Below are 15,196 nucleotides of genomic sequence, written 5' to 3'. Positions count from 1 at the left end.
CCAAGTGAATTACGCATTTGCGGCAGATTCCGCCAACAATATTACAGATGTTTTGAGAAACTTTGCATTGTTGGAGAATAAATCGCAATAATCTAGCCTTTGTTGACCTGTCGCTGCAGTTCTTTAACCTTATAATATTTCTTGAATAGCTGATGAGATCAAATGCTCCATTGCGAGAAAAAGTGCTACACTTTGACTTGTCTGAACTCGTGTTTGAGTAAATTCCTTTTATTTATTGAGAGAAATTACAAATTCCTTTAGAAATATCTACATAGTAAATTTTCCGCAATTCCGAACGTTGGACAACAGGATGAAATGCATCTGCCGACCATTCTAACCTACTAATTTGTTATCTTTAACACCTAGAACCCTCGTTAATCTGTAAAAATACCGAAAACCTCTTCTGCTACCAATAATAATCGGTAGTACCTGAAGATTACCACATTTCCAGCTGAACTAACACAGGGCCGAACTCAATTTCATCTATAACGATTCTCTTCCGCGTGAGAGTAAATTCCTCTGATCCTGAGTGGGATCCTGCGCATAACACGTGCGGTAGGTCCTCACCTGAATGGAGAGACTTACTGACACCCCTGAATGAAGAACCTTCGTATGTTGCTGAATAGAGCCGTCAAAAATCCGAACAAAGCCACCCCATAGTAAATATTTCTATTTTTTTTCCCTAAGCTTCGAGAGGGTAGTCTGGAGATATCAAAGAGACGCCACCGCTATCGTTTTCGAATCGGAAAGCCGTTTAGTTCAATATTCTTTTGAAAACGGAACACCCCAGGTGAGCAGAAGCCATTTTTCAAGTGTGAAAGTGTCAATGTGCACTTTTTCAATCCCTTGGGATTTTATGGGGGTGTTACTTGTGTTGAATGCTATTATCGAGGCAATAAGCGTGTAAATTAGGTCGTCACAGTTCATTTTTCGCTTTAAATTTAAGTCGAAATTTATCCTTGGATAATTTAGTCAGAAAAGTTTTAATGAAGGAGATGGGGGAGTTGCCAGGAAAAGAAGAGCGAAACGAAACGATGAATAAGAATGTGAAAAGTACACTTGAATACCTTTTTTGAAATCTGCTATGATTGGTCCAGAAAATCTAGATCTACAGTTTTCTCGAAAAATCTATTTTAAGAGGCATCTTTTGCCACTTATGAATGTCAGTAACACCAAGGGTAATTTTTTGAATCTGGAATGCTGAGTTCTTTTGAATAAGACCCTCGAATAGACATTTTGAGTCCTGTTGATGCCCAGTTACCTCTAATTATAGCTTTTAAATAAGTTGCAAATTGAGCTCAGATTTTCAGCATTTTTATTGTAAAAGATAATGTGTAAAGGACCTTCCCGAGCGCCTCCCTCCGAAGTTGCAGAATTTTAAACTTGCTTGAGTCCTTGAGTAAACATTTTGAGTCTCGGCGAGGCCCTATCAGCCCTTCCTACATCTTCCAAATAAAGCAGTTAATTGAAGTCATTTTATCAGTCTAGATAAAAACTATTATTTGCATCTTAAAAGGACCTTCACGAGTCTCCCTTCCGAAGTTACAGAATTTTACACTTGCTTGAACCCTTGAATAGACGTTTTGCGTCTCGGTGATGCCCGATTATTACTACCCCTAACTCCTAAGTAAAATTGCGACTTCAACTCATATTTTCAGAGTTTTAAGGGTAGACATAGATGATTTTCTCCAGCAAGAATGGCCCTCCTAGTAATTTTTATTTCGAAGCTACAGACATTTAAACTGATTAGTACTCTTGGTCGAACTACCTCATTGGACCGGAAGAAGTTCGAGTTTCAGTGAGGACTTACAACTTCCTATCAACGTAGCGAATTGAGGGCACGTTGCCAGAACTTCTAAGGGAGCTATAGAGGTCCAACTCTAACAAAAACTTACCTCCTAAAAATGTTCATTTCGGAAGCTACAGACCTCTGAACTGCCTTGAATATATGGGAATTTTACACTAAACCGAAGTGACTTAAACGAATTTTCACAACCCGGCTTAACGCTCTCACAATATTATCTTGAATAAGAGTATTTTCGTCAAAATGAATCAGAGGAAATCTCTTTAATCCTGCGCTCATCTGCTTTGGAATAATGACAAGGCAGACTTGTCTAAATATTGATCCAAATTAATATTATCTAAAACAGCGAATCTGTGCGATTAGAACAGTAGATATTATTGCTATAAATCACCATATAAAATAGCATTCCATTATGAGCCAGACAATAAATATACAAAAACCGTTCGAGCGTGTAAATTAGTGATTTGCATAATGAAGAAGAAAAAACGCTGTTTTAAGATGCCGAAAGACATCACCTGGCCTGGTGATGAGTAATCACTTTAAGGAGAAGTGCTCGGATATGCTAATCTTCAGGTTTTTGTGCGAATACGTCTTTTATACCTGGGCTTTTCGACCAATGGAGATCCAAAATCATAAAAGACATACTTATCATACGTGTTAGTGCCAAACCATGCTATGAACACCATCCATCTTCCATCATATTATCTATGCTCGTCCCAATTGATTTCCGATCATCCTCGCTTTGTCAAGACCTGCGAGGCATGTGAGCAAAGAACCTTTAAACAATGCTTACTAATCGCATATTTCACTTAAAACATTTAATTTGGAACACCTGCTATTTATTTTTACGGAATTTGCCTCACTGCAACTCTTTGTGCATTTGCCTAAAGGAATCTTCCTAGAATACTAAATAGTCGTTATTATTTATCATCACCGGAAACAGCTCTACTAAAGAATGAAATTTGCTCAATAATTATGCATGAAATGTCTCACTTTTTGAGCGTGAAGGGTCCTCGGTGACGCCACTGCACCCGCAAGAGATTACTACCTCACCTTCTGAACAATAAATCTCATTGTCAAAAGTGTCTTTAATCCGGTGTTAAAGAAAGCAAGCTGAAGCACAATGGGCTAAATTTACCTTTGAGCTAATATTTTGCCGCTGCCGCCCAAATAGTCCCAACCCCCTGTGAAATTATTGAAAGACGTTAAAATTGGCACCATCAGGGGTGAAGAAACCACTTTGTTCTCTACTGGAAACAAGTTTCTAAGCTGCTTTAAACTGGATTGTCTGACAAAGTTTAAAATTAATGTCTGGTAAAAGTCGCTTGAAAGTACCAAAAATCCTCTAATTTCCTAAGGAAAGTTAGCCTTATAGTCACTTAAAGGTGTTGGAAAACTAGCTCGACATAAAGTCACTTATTTCGGATTTCGAAGAGACGACTTTCGTCATTAAACCTCGTCAAATTTTAAAGCTTTTTTTCACATTAAAGTTGATTAAAACAGCTTAAAATTGAAACGTTACCAAGTATATTGGACTGCAAGTTTCAACAAAAAATTTTTGTTTTAAACTGTATTATAACATTTGAAGATGTTAAAACAGATATTTCGTATTTACTAAAAGCGTATAGTTGCGGTCAAAATAATAGCAGTACCTCAATAAGGTTGAAAAAGGTGTATATTTTGCATTTAAAAATTATATCAATGCAAAAAAGTACACTGTTTAAATTTATGAACATTTACTTCAAATATCTATATATAAAAATTATTTTAATAAAACAGGAAAAATCAAATAATTTTAGTGTGATGCCGTAGTGGCACCCAATGTAAAGCGGTCAAAATACCAGCTGTTTTTGATGTTCGTTAAGATTTGTCCAAGTTTTTTTTGTAGTAAGTTCTTATTGATTTTTTATTATGTACACAATTATGAAAAATATTTTTTATTTTCAACAAGATCATGGGAAAAAAGAAGCACTGTAAGGTAAAAGAGGGTAATTTAATTTAAAAAATGTGCAATGAGAGTTAATTTATTCTGAAATACAAAATCTTTTGAGATGTTCAGTTAAAATGATGAGAAATGCTCTAAATTAGCAGGTTACACCTGAAACCCATGATCGTAAACGAAAAAGTACTACTAAGGAGTACAGACTTTTAGTGCGAGCTGCAAAAGTAAATACCTTTGCCTCATCTTTACAATTTCAGGAGAGGGTGAGCGTAAATGTTTTGATTAGATCAGTAATGTGGAGACTCAAGGAAAACAAATTATACTACTTATCAAAAACTTACCAAAAAAAATACTATTTTTATAAATAAATTTTGGTATGCAAATACTTATTAACTAAAGGAATATTTCTTTAAAGTTTAGGCTTCTTTGCAGTTGTATTACACACCGTGGGGTTAATAACGTGTAGGCCTCCCTCATAAATTTCCACACTCAGCTACTCATCCCGGTATGCTTCGGATGAGGTTATTGATTTCCTCTTGAAGCATGGTGTCCCATGTCACTAAAATTTCATGTCTTAGTTGATCCAGGGTCTCTAATCACCGGGGAAGATTATTAAGTATTCTCCCTATCATGTCTCACACAAGTTCGATTGGGGATAAATCTGGGGAACGAGGTGGCAAAGACAAAACAGCAACATTAGTTTCTTCGAGACACTTCATAGAAGGATGGGCAATATGAGGCCGAGCATTATCTTGCTGGAACAGGAAATTGAGGATGTCTTGAACATACGGAATGACAACTGATCTTAGGATTTCCTATACATATCGATGTGCATTCGTACTGCCCTAAATGAAGATAAGAGGAGATCTGCTTCCATAACAGATAGCTCCTTAATTCATAACGCTCGTGGTTCCGACCACATGTTGTTTGACACAAAAATCCGGATTACGCCTTTCTCCCTTTGTTCTTCGAAACCTTTGACGACCATCGTGTGTAGACAGAATCTAAATTGGTCAGAAAAGACAACTGTATTCCATTCGCTATCCTAGTTCATTCGGTTACGGCACCATTTCAGCCTTTGTCGTGGATGTTCAGGTATTAGGGGAAGCACCAAATGCAGACGGTAACTGTGAAGACCAAAAGATTTTATACGACGGTATATTGATGCAAGAGTCATTGGTCGATCAACTACATTATACGACGCAGTTGCCACACGACCTGTGGATATGTGGTGGTCTCTAAAAGCTAAAAGTGGTAAATACCGATCTTGTCGTTCTGTAATCTGCCTAGGTCTTCGAAATCTTCGAGCACGGCATTCTCTATTTTCTGCAGACCACGCATACCAACCCTCAATTACAGTTGATAAAGATCGGTCCATTTTTCTGGCAATTTCTCGCATTGAAACGCCAGCTTCTCTGAGACCGACAATTTGATCCCTTCAAATGGTGTTAGCTAATGAAAACTTCTACGTAATCGCATTCAAGGCATTGTTAGTGATCACTATGACAATATGATTCAAACTGGTAGAATTTGTTGTTATTGGATATCATTAACATATCAAAATAAAAAATATGGACCGTAATAAAAAATGTAACAAAAAACATTTAATTTTTATCGAATTTATTTGAAACTTTAATCGACTGATCTAGAGTAACATTACGGTGGAGGCCCACACATTATTAACTGTAACTAACCTGAACTAACCTCACGATGTGTAATACAACTGCAAATAGGTCTAAACCTGAAGAAATATTCTTTTAGTTGATAAGTATTTGTATATCAAAATTTATCCATAAAAATAGTATTTTTCTTGGTATTCGGATTTTTTTGATAAGTAGTATATTAGCAAGAAATCCATGCAAATACCTTTGCTAAATAAAAGATATATAAAGAGACGATAAGAGTTTGCAAGATCTCATCTAGCTTAGCCGCAATCTAAGTGACGTAATATACTTTGGTTCGATAAAAGATCATATTATTTGGTAATATTGGAAACAGGACTTATGTTCAATGTCCTTCTGGAACTGCATATCAATCTCAGTGTACTATTAAGAACGTTAAACATGGAAGTATGAAAATTATGTTGTGGGCATCCTTTTTATATTATTGAATAGGACCTACATTTGGGTTAACATACTGAACATAATGACTGCTAGAATTTATGTCAACGTTTTACAAGTTATGCTGCCTTATGCCAAAAATGAAATGTCACTTAAATGGGTTTTTATATAAGACAATGATTCAAAACATACCAGTCGACTTTGCAAACAATGATACAAATGAAAGTATCGACGTCTTAGATTGGCCAGCTTAAAGTCCGGATCTTAATCCCGTAGAGAATTTATAGAACGATATAAAAGATGCTGTAGCGAATGAGAACCCAAAAATCAAAATAGCTGTGATAGAAAATTCTTGGAAAAATATTCGTGCCACTAGATGCCAAGACTTAGTCAACACCATTAGTCAACATCGTCGATGTGAAGCTGTTATTGCCAATAAAGGATTTACGACAAAATGTTAAAGTTGTGACAATTTACTTGTGTAATTTTATAAGATAAATAAAAATTAATGAAACGCTGCTATTATTTGTCCATCCTATTTTGTGAACATTTTTAGTGTTTTTTTTTAAATTTCAATGATGCATTTTATTTTTATTATATGACATTGATTAATTTTATATGTATCATACAATGATTTTCTTAATTATTATTAAAAGTTCTGATTGTATATGTTTTTAGCAATTTCTTAAAGCTCTGTTATTTTTTTGACTACAACTGTACAAAAAGCCACTAAATTCTTAAGAAAATCGAATCATAAAGTTCCTAAATATTTGAACCGAAAAATTAGCTCGTTTTAAAAAAAAGTATTTTGTATTTCGAAAATGCGACTCTAAGGCGTTAAATGTTTTTAGACTTTGAATGAAAATATCACTTTAAGTCAGTTAAAAATAATGGATAATTGTCCAGTTATGAAATAATTATTTTATAACTCTAACCTCAAGCTATAATTTCTACTTTAACCCAGCTGGGATTGAGCGAGTTAAAGCCTCACTCAGTCTGCTCAGTGGTGTAGAAAGCAGGGATTCTTTACAAGTACACATATATTATACATATAAAATATCCTAAGGCATAAAGATTGGGAATTTAAAGTATTTTTAAGATAAAGCAATCAAGTCCAAACTATTCAGTGTGTGGTAAGATATATTTTTGCGTGCATTAAAGTAGCTTTGCACACGCTTTTACTGGCCGAAATCATCATAGCAACGGGTGATCATTAAAATAAACATCGCCATAGGCAGTAAATCCTAATCGCAGGACGTCGATTAAGACATTTACCATCAAAATATTTAGGTAATAGATGAATGAATCCCAGATGTGCCTCTGATATTTCAACGTCTACCGAATTTTTTTTTAATGATCACCCTTTATAATTCCCAACAGTGAAGCGAAATTCCTATTGTGTTACTGGCTCCTATGGCCACTTTTCTCGGCTTTATTCCGAACTTTCACATTGACAAAGGGCATATACCATGGCCCACGTGACCACTGGTCGAGTTATCGCGTTCTCACCATCTGAGGAATGCACCCGGAGTAATATTTCACTCCGGGTGTAATATTGCACTGCGTGGCGGTCTACACAAACGAATGTACTCACCCGATTGTAAATCAGAAGTGACAACAAGGGAAAATAAAGATGTTTACTGTTCAGACATGTATGGTTGATACCACAGTGATATATACAGGTTTTGCCGGGTTGTCAGTCTTGTTTGAGCATCCTTTTTGACCCGCCTTGCACTTTTAAAAAGCACCGAAACAAGACGGAATATGCAGGTAAATGGAGTGCAGGCTATCAACTTATCTCAGGAGAGCGAAGACTTCGCTTGTTATAAAAATTATAATCATAAAGTGTTTTAAAAAAGTTATAAATTTCAGAGAATCACCTACATCACCTAACATGGTCCCGCGCATGCCCACTCCAATATTTCTCGGGATCATTGCTTTTTCACATATCTTCCCCCTTGTCAGCCCATTTCAAATTATTTGAGAGCAACCTTCGATCCCTTGTTATATCTATCAGTTCCCCGCTCTTTTGCCTGTATTATAAACATTATTTTCGCTAAAAAAGAGACGTGGCAAGAACGTGAATACGAGATTATCCGCCTACTAAATCAAAGACGTCCATGCAGTTCCAGACAAAGAAGAACATGGTCGCATTAAATGTATCTGATTGGGCGGCCATGATGCCAATATGGAAATCGGTCGCATTTTAGCGCAACTTGGGTATGGAATTTCAAATGAGAGCGGATTTTTTCTTTATTTTGAAAAGAGTTCGAGATTAATCATGAGCTTCCTACGTGGCGGATTCTTCGGCCTACTGGGGTTAATATGCTCAGTCATTGACCACGTTTAACACTTAACCGAAAACCATTACATCGATATATCCCTTCCCTGGTTAACCATCAAGACTCATCCTTATCACAGTTCGCTTTAAATATATGTGGCAAAAAAAGGTATTAGGTACTATAATTTTTGATGATAATTATAGTTCTAATGGTGCTGAGCCTCATGAGTGTAAACGCAGCCGCAGGACTGCAGTTGCAAATAAGCTGATGATCGGGCAGTATTTTATCATAAAGTGGGTCTTTTACCTTCTTTCGTATGTCCCATATAATGTCATGTTCTCGCTTACGGAACATATAATGTTTCCATTACCGAGATTAATTTTTAGCTTGCATTTTATGCAAGGTAGCCGACCGACTGAAGAGTTCAGTCAGGTGTGTGTTTCGCATTAGCATGATAGCATGCGACAAGTCGCAGAACAATGGGGCCCTGCTGAGTTTGGGGGGATTTTGGCGTTCTCCATCGTGAATCAGTTTAATAAATTATGTTACGACATGATTTCTATAACTCTGTACTTAAGTACCTTCTGATAACTTCATTGTCATCACAAAAATTTATTGAAGAGCACATCGATCTTCAGTCGATGTTTCATGGCATCGACTGATGATTGATCAACCCGGAGTGGTCTCAATTTATTTCTTTTGTGTTTTGCTTTTGGTGGTTATTTAAAGAGAAGCAATACGGGTGATGCGTCGGGGGGAATGCCTTTGCATACCAGACGTTCGTCAAAAAGTGTCACCAGGAACGTGTAACGGTTTCGAACTTTCCTCTCTGCCCCTGTGTTTTTCCATAAGCCACAGAAATTCCGAAACTTTTTAGGGAAAATAGTAACATTCCATCTCCTTTACAAAATCTTTAATAGTTATTCACTCACTAATTAATTATTAATTGACTAATCGATTGTCAACTCACTAATTATGGTAGTCGATTCGTCTGAAGGATTCTCTTTTTAATTCCTAACATTTCCTTTTAAAGGCTGAAAACTTGATTGTTTTTCATTGAACCCCCTGTAAATCATGGAATATTATGAATTTATAAGCCACAAAGCGCAATTCCTCTATAAGCTTTCCTACAGCTGTCTTGATGGGTTTGGGAGCAATTTAAGCTTTATGAAGTTAACTGTTCTAAATTTTGAAAGACTCTTTGTCTACATCTGAGCTGCTCAAGTTCTAGTTGTTATATTGCACACTCTGTGTATTAAGTGACTTTTGCTGATTCACTACGGAGTTTAGCATGCCTAGGAGCCTCTAGGGATTCATTCTGTATAGCATAAAGTCTCTTTTTTCCGCTGCGCTACGTCTTTCACTCAATTATTGTATACAAAATTCGAAGCATGATCCATCATGTATACACGAAAAAAAAGTCATTCGGTGCTCGAAAACAATCTGGCGTACTTACGCCAATTAGCCGGATACCATAAGCAAATAATACGGGTAATGGCATCATTAAATACTCTAAATACACGTATATACGACAATTACTGCGACTTGTTGACAGCCTGTATTAAGACTGTTTATTTGCACGCAAAACACCCCTTTTTCTTTTTGTCTGTCTTGCTCTTCCGCCTATTCTCAGTTATTTCTCGACTTCTCCGGAAGTTTCTCATTAGGCACAATTTGTCCCTATTAAGATTTGATCCACCCTGTATGTGCACTTGATATTTTCCTGATGAAGGTTTGCGATACCCAAAATGGCAATTTCTCACTCATTTTAGCTTGTTCCGTGAATTACCCAATTTTCATAATTGGATCTTGTCGGTTTCGCAAAATGACACACGCCACTTCCAGATAAAGTGTCGATAGTTCGAAGAATCGGTGCGTTGTGGCTCCAAAGTTCGAGCGAATCCAATTGGGTTACTTAATAGGCTATTGTTTCATGGATTCTATTATGAGAATATTGGGTTTTCAGCACTGAATGACAATATTTTAATTATGGGCTTAGGAGTTCAGAAAATCGCCCCCAACTTGGGAAAAAAGGAGGATAAATGCAGAAAGGAAACTAGCTGAGAAAAGAGATGAGAAAACGGATGAGAAAACAGATAAGAAAGAAAATTCTTGGAAATTAGTGAGTCTAGAGGTAAAGCTATACTACAGAAAATTCCCTTAAGATACCCAGTGCCCTCATGCTTGCAGCATCTCCACTTTTCCTCTCCGTTGGATACTTATTTTCCTTTAAAGCTGATGTTGTGGCAAGATTGGATTTGCATGAGCTATAAATCATGTATAATCGTGTAATAATACCAATTCCACCTTCCTACTGAGCGCTAAATTAGCCAAAATTGCTCTTTCGAGACCTGTAGCAGGAATTCATTGATTGGAAAGTAGATAATTAAGTGTGAGGAAAGCACTGTTACTCGTGTCCATAACTCTGTATCGCAGAAGGGAATTAAGCTTATAATTTAAGGGTTTTGAATGTGGATATAAAATATCAATCGAAACGGAAAAGGAACTTTCTAAACCTTTGCTACCTATAACATCTGAAACTGCAAATTAAACTCGTATATTCAGTATTTTATGAAAATATACAGATGGTAACCTCTACCGAAAAGAAACTTTAAAGAGCATTTCGTTTTTAAGTCACTTAACCTCTTTTTCAGAGGAGAAATACATATCCATGTCCCTTGGCATTATTGTCGTAGTGCCCCAATGAGTATAGGACTCAGGCAGAAATCGATCCACTTCGAGCTTGATCCTGTTTTTCCATGTTACTCCCGATTATTTGTTTCATCTTTTACTTCATTATGTCCGTAATCATTTTGTCAACCGCAGTCAGTTTGTTCTCCGATTCCATTACTCAGGCCTCAATATTTCTCTCATTTATCGCTTTCTCATGTGATTGAGCAGCACTTCTCCTTTCAATCTTAAATTTCTAACAGTGAAAGTCCGTTCAAGCTGCTGTGTCCACTTGTCCACAAAACTAGCCTGATCCGTTTGCCGTTTTCTTTATTCCATGTAAATATCCTCCAAACACTCCATGTCCTGTGATCGCCTGAGCGAGACAGTGATCTCCCCATTTCTTGGTGTTTCTTTTTTTTCTGTTCTTCACCTAACCTTTTTTTATAGAGGTTAAAGAAATGCACTTTTACGTACGTCAGGCCATTAGTGGTAAGTTCTTATTCGGTCTGGTAGTGTGGGGCTCATTGGCAGGCTATTACTTAATACCCACTATAACCCCTTTCCTCTCTTCACACGGAATTCCCCCGGGACCGTCACATTAACATTACTTCAGTGGAGGAAGGGGAGTTGGTTCTGTTGGGTTGTTTGTACTTTTGTTAGACTGTCTGTCTATACTTGCTCTTCCTTCATTTTCAGTTGTCGAACAGCTGCTTTCCCTTTGCCCCCAAATATGTTTCCTTTATTCTTTGTCGCAGCATACCTGCACTCACTTTCCACGACTACTCATTTTTCAACATGAGTTCCGTTATGTTCTCCTCTGTCATACCCATCCCACCAAGTTTCACTTACGCCAAAAATCTTATGTTCATATGCGATGTATAATCAAAAAAGAGCGAGCCTCGGTGAATCTCGAACGCTTAAGTAGCCGCTTGAAATAATTATCTGCTTAAAAGTCATATCTTTTGAAACTTCCTTGAGCCTTAGAGTAGGTACTTTGGATCATGGGTAGACCCTGTACTCCTAGGAGTAACTCAGAGGGCGAATTGAGCTCGTAATACATTGCGGAGCCTAAAATTAGGGTCACTTAAGCAATTCCTCAAAGCTTGTACAAGCAAAAGCAGGGGGGCACTTTTCCAGGCTAGGATGGACCTCTTTGAAATCTAAAACGATATTGAACAATAATCACATATGGAGTCGTGTATTGTTTTTCTATATATCTCAATATTGTCTTACGGGTTCAGACAGACATGTGAAAGTGTGACGACGACCAGGCGAGACATGCCCAAGCGTGTATTACTGAACCGCTTCAATTTGATCGAGACACAATTAGCATGGGGAGGGATTTTTTTGAAGCTCATACGAAGATAAGATTCATCCAAAATGAAACTCTGAACGCGTACAGCTACCTGACAGAGGTTCTAGAAGACCATGTTGTATCGTTCATGGTTATACTTGGAGTGAGCGCAACCTTTATGTCTGATAATGCATGGTCCCACATTGCTCGCATGGTTACCAGTTTTCTTGACGTAGTTCAAATCACGCGATTTGTCTGGCCTGCTCGAAGTTCCGATTTGAAACCGATAGATCATGTTTGGGACGAGATAAAGAGACGCTTACGGAGACATGTGCCTGCTCTTAGAAATTTCAGAAAGCTTCGCGAAATGCTAGTGCAGGAATGGGACAATCTTCCGCAGAATGTGATCCAAAACCTCATTCGAAACATGCCGTGTCGTCTACAAGCTGTTATCGTTGCTAGAGGAGGAAATGCTCGGTAATGAAGTACGCAAAAACTTTCATGTGCGGGATAAATGCATATTCTTCAATTCCATTATTTTTAATATATTTTGCAGCAAGAACAAAAATTGCTTTTCGTTCGAGCAATCACGACAAAATTACATAAATAAAGTTATGTTACAGATGAAAATATAGAATAAACTATAAGCTATTAAATTAAATGCAAATTACGAGGTGACCTTAATTTTATGCTCGGGGGTGTACTTTTAGCGAGCAGCCCAAAATCCAACTTTCTAGATAATTTAATCAGGTAACCAAATTTTGAATTTATAAATAAAAACCGTAGATTTTTTGGGAAAAACTACCGAGGTGTGCTGCACGTTAGACCCCTGTGATGCCTCCGACTCAGTGCTCCGAGTCGTAAAGATCTGATGAAATCCCATTGAGGAGCATCTTCAAGTGATACCAGGGCGATATCTTAGAATGAATGCCCGATGAAACTGCTTCAATTAATTCTCATAAGGAGATGCGAAAGAGGTGAGATCACAACGTGAGTAAATTTTAGGAAACATTTCCATTAACGCATCAGACTTCAGAGGTCACAACTACCTCTGACGTAGTGCGTTAATTGGATAGTTTTTCTGTTGATAAAAATGGTAATGAGGACTGATACGAGGAGGCTAATTTAAAGACTATACTGCATTTAGAGCACAAACACACTGCTAAAACAGTACGATAATTAAGGTCAAATTCATTCATGTGGTTTTTTTACCCATTTTTGCAAAATTTGCTGATAATTACTCAGGCACTTAAGTAAGCGAAAATAACCTAAGGCGTAAAACGATCCCCATGGATAATCGGCTTAGATAACTGAAGCGGATTTCCAATAATTATGGTGTTTGTTAGTACTTATCCACTGTCCCCACTTTCCAGGTGCTATTTACATAAATTCCGTCGCATGCCAAGAAGGTTTTATGAATGAATCCATGCCACGAGACCCTGTATCAGTAGTATCGTTATCTGGGAATGCCTGATTGCGTTCTAAATATAGTCGATTACAAAACCTTCACCCAACAAAATTAAACGATGCTTTATTTATCCAGCGAAATCCGCATTGACTCTTCGATTTGATGATTCAATTATTAAACATTTGTTTTTTATTGTTGCATGTATGTAAATGAGTAGGCGTGAGGATTAAAAGATTAAATTTCCCCTGTGATAAGGTATTTAAAGCTTCCAGCATACACTTTTATTTCGAGAAGTTTGATCATTTTTCAGTGAACTAAATCTATTAATAGACTGAATCACCTTGACTTACTTACGTGCATTGGGGAATCCACTCTACAGAGTGTTTCTGAATAGGTGGAAAAATTTTAGTGGGAAAATCCTGAGTCGAATTTAAAACGAAAAGTTTATATAAAGAGATGTCTAAAAATGGTTGGTTTTCCATCTAGGTGTTAAAAAACACTTTTTTTAATTACTTGTTTATTTTTATGGAAACTTGCTAAAAATTTGTACATATCAAACGCCGATCATATCCTACAAATGAAAATTTTCGCTTTCATATACGGGGCGATGCAGATTGATGGGTCTTAAACTCCCATTTATCACATATTCTCATTATCACATATTTTTTTCTGTTAATATTTTGATCCTTTCAGACAAATTTCTGAAATCCGCATTGATTTTCCCACTTTTCAGTCTTTCATAAAATTTCGCTTAAATCGATGGTTTAGGTAATGTTCGCGATAACAAACAACTACTTCCTGCAGATTAAATTATTAACATCAATTTTAATCTACCAAGCTTAAACGAAAGCTTAACTTTATTTAATATAACGGTGTTCTAATTTTATAGCAGCTGCTGAAACTGACTCGCACCTGCTAATATAAAAAATATGTATATATGTGATAAATGAAAGCTCAAAATCCATCAATCCGCATCACCCCGTATATGAAATCAAAATCCGAAAATTTCCGTTTGCAGGAAACACTCGGCGTATGTTATGTACACGTTTTCAGCAAGTTTCGATGAAAAAAATAAACAAGTAATTTAAAAAAATGTTTTTTAACACTCTGTAGATGGAAGACGAAGTATTTTTGGATATCTCTTTTTATGAACTTTTCATCTTGAATTTGGCTCAGGATTCACCCATTAAAACTTTTACCATCTATTCAGGAACACCCTGTATAATTAATTTTCGTAAGGTAACAGGGAAAATTCTGTTGGAGTTTCAAGGAATATTTCAATCGAAAAACGAAATTCTGAATGCTTAAGATATTTTCCTGATGTGGAAAAAGGAATTACAACTCAGAGGCCAAAATTGGATCATAATTTGCATTCTCAATGTTGGTAATTTCTTTCCTCAACTTCAAACATGAGTTGTTAATTCATTGGTTGTGGGAAGGGAATCCCTAAACAAAGTTCGAAATAAATGAACTGCGAACTGTACTAAAAATAGAAACCGTAATACTTTGTAAAATTCCGTTTTCTTACATTCTCGGAACTATACGGGGACACTATATCATCATGGAGCTATTTCGAGAAGCCATAGTACTCAGCAAAATAATGGAAAAATGCTAATAGACCGATGGTCAAAAATGCACCATTTTTGATATACAGGGTAGCCAAGTTTCAGATTCTTTTTTAACATCACAGGACGCTATTTTCAACGGTTTATATAATTTTGTTTGCATTTAGA

Source organism: Euwallacea similis, chromosome 5, assembly GCF_039881205.1.
Source record: "Euwallacea similis isolate ESF13 chromosome 5, ESF131.1, whole genome shotgun sequence".
Classification (NCBI taxonomy): Eukaryota; Metazoa; Arthropoda; class Insecta; order Coleoptera; family Curculionidae; genus Euwallacea; species Euwallacea similis.
The sequence above is the reverse complement of the archived record's forward strand: the minus strand, read 5'-3'. Positions refer to the sequence as shown.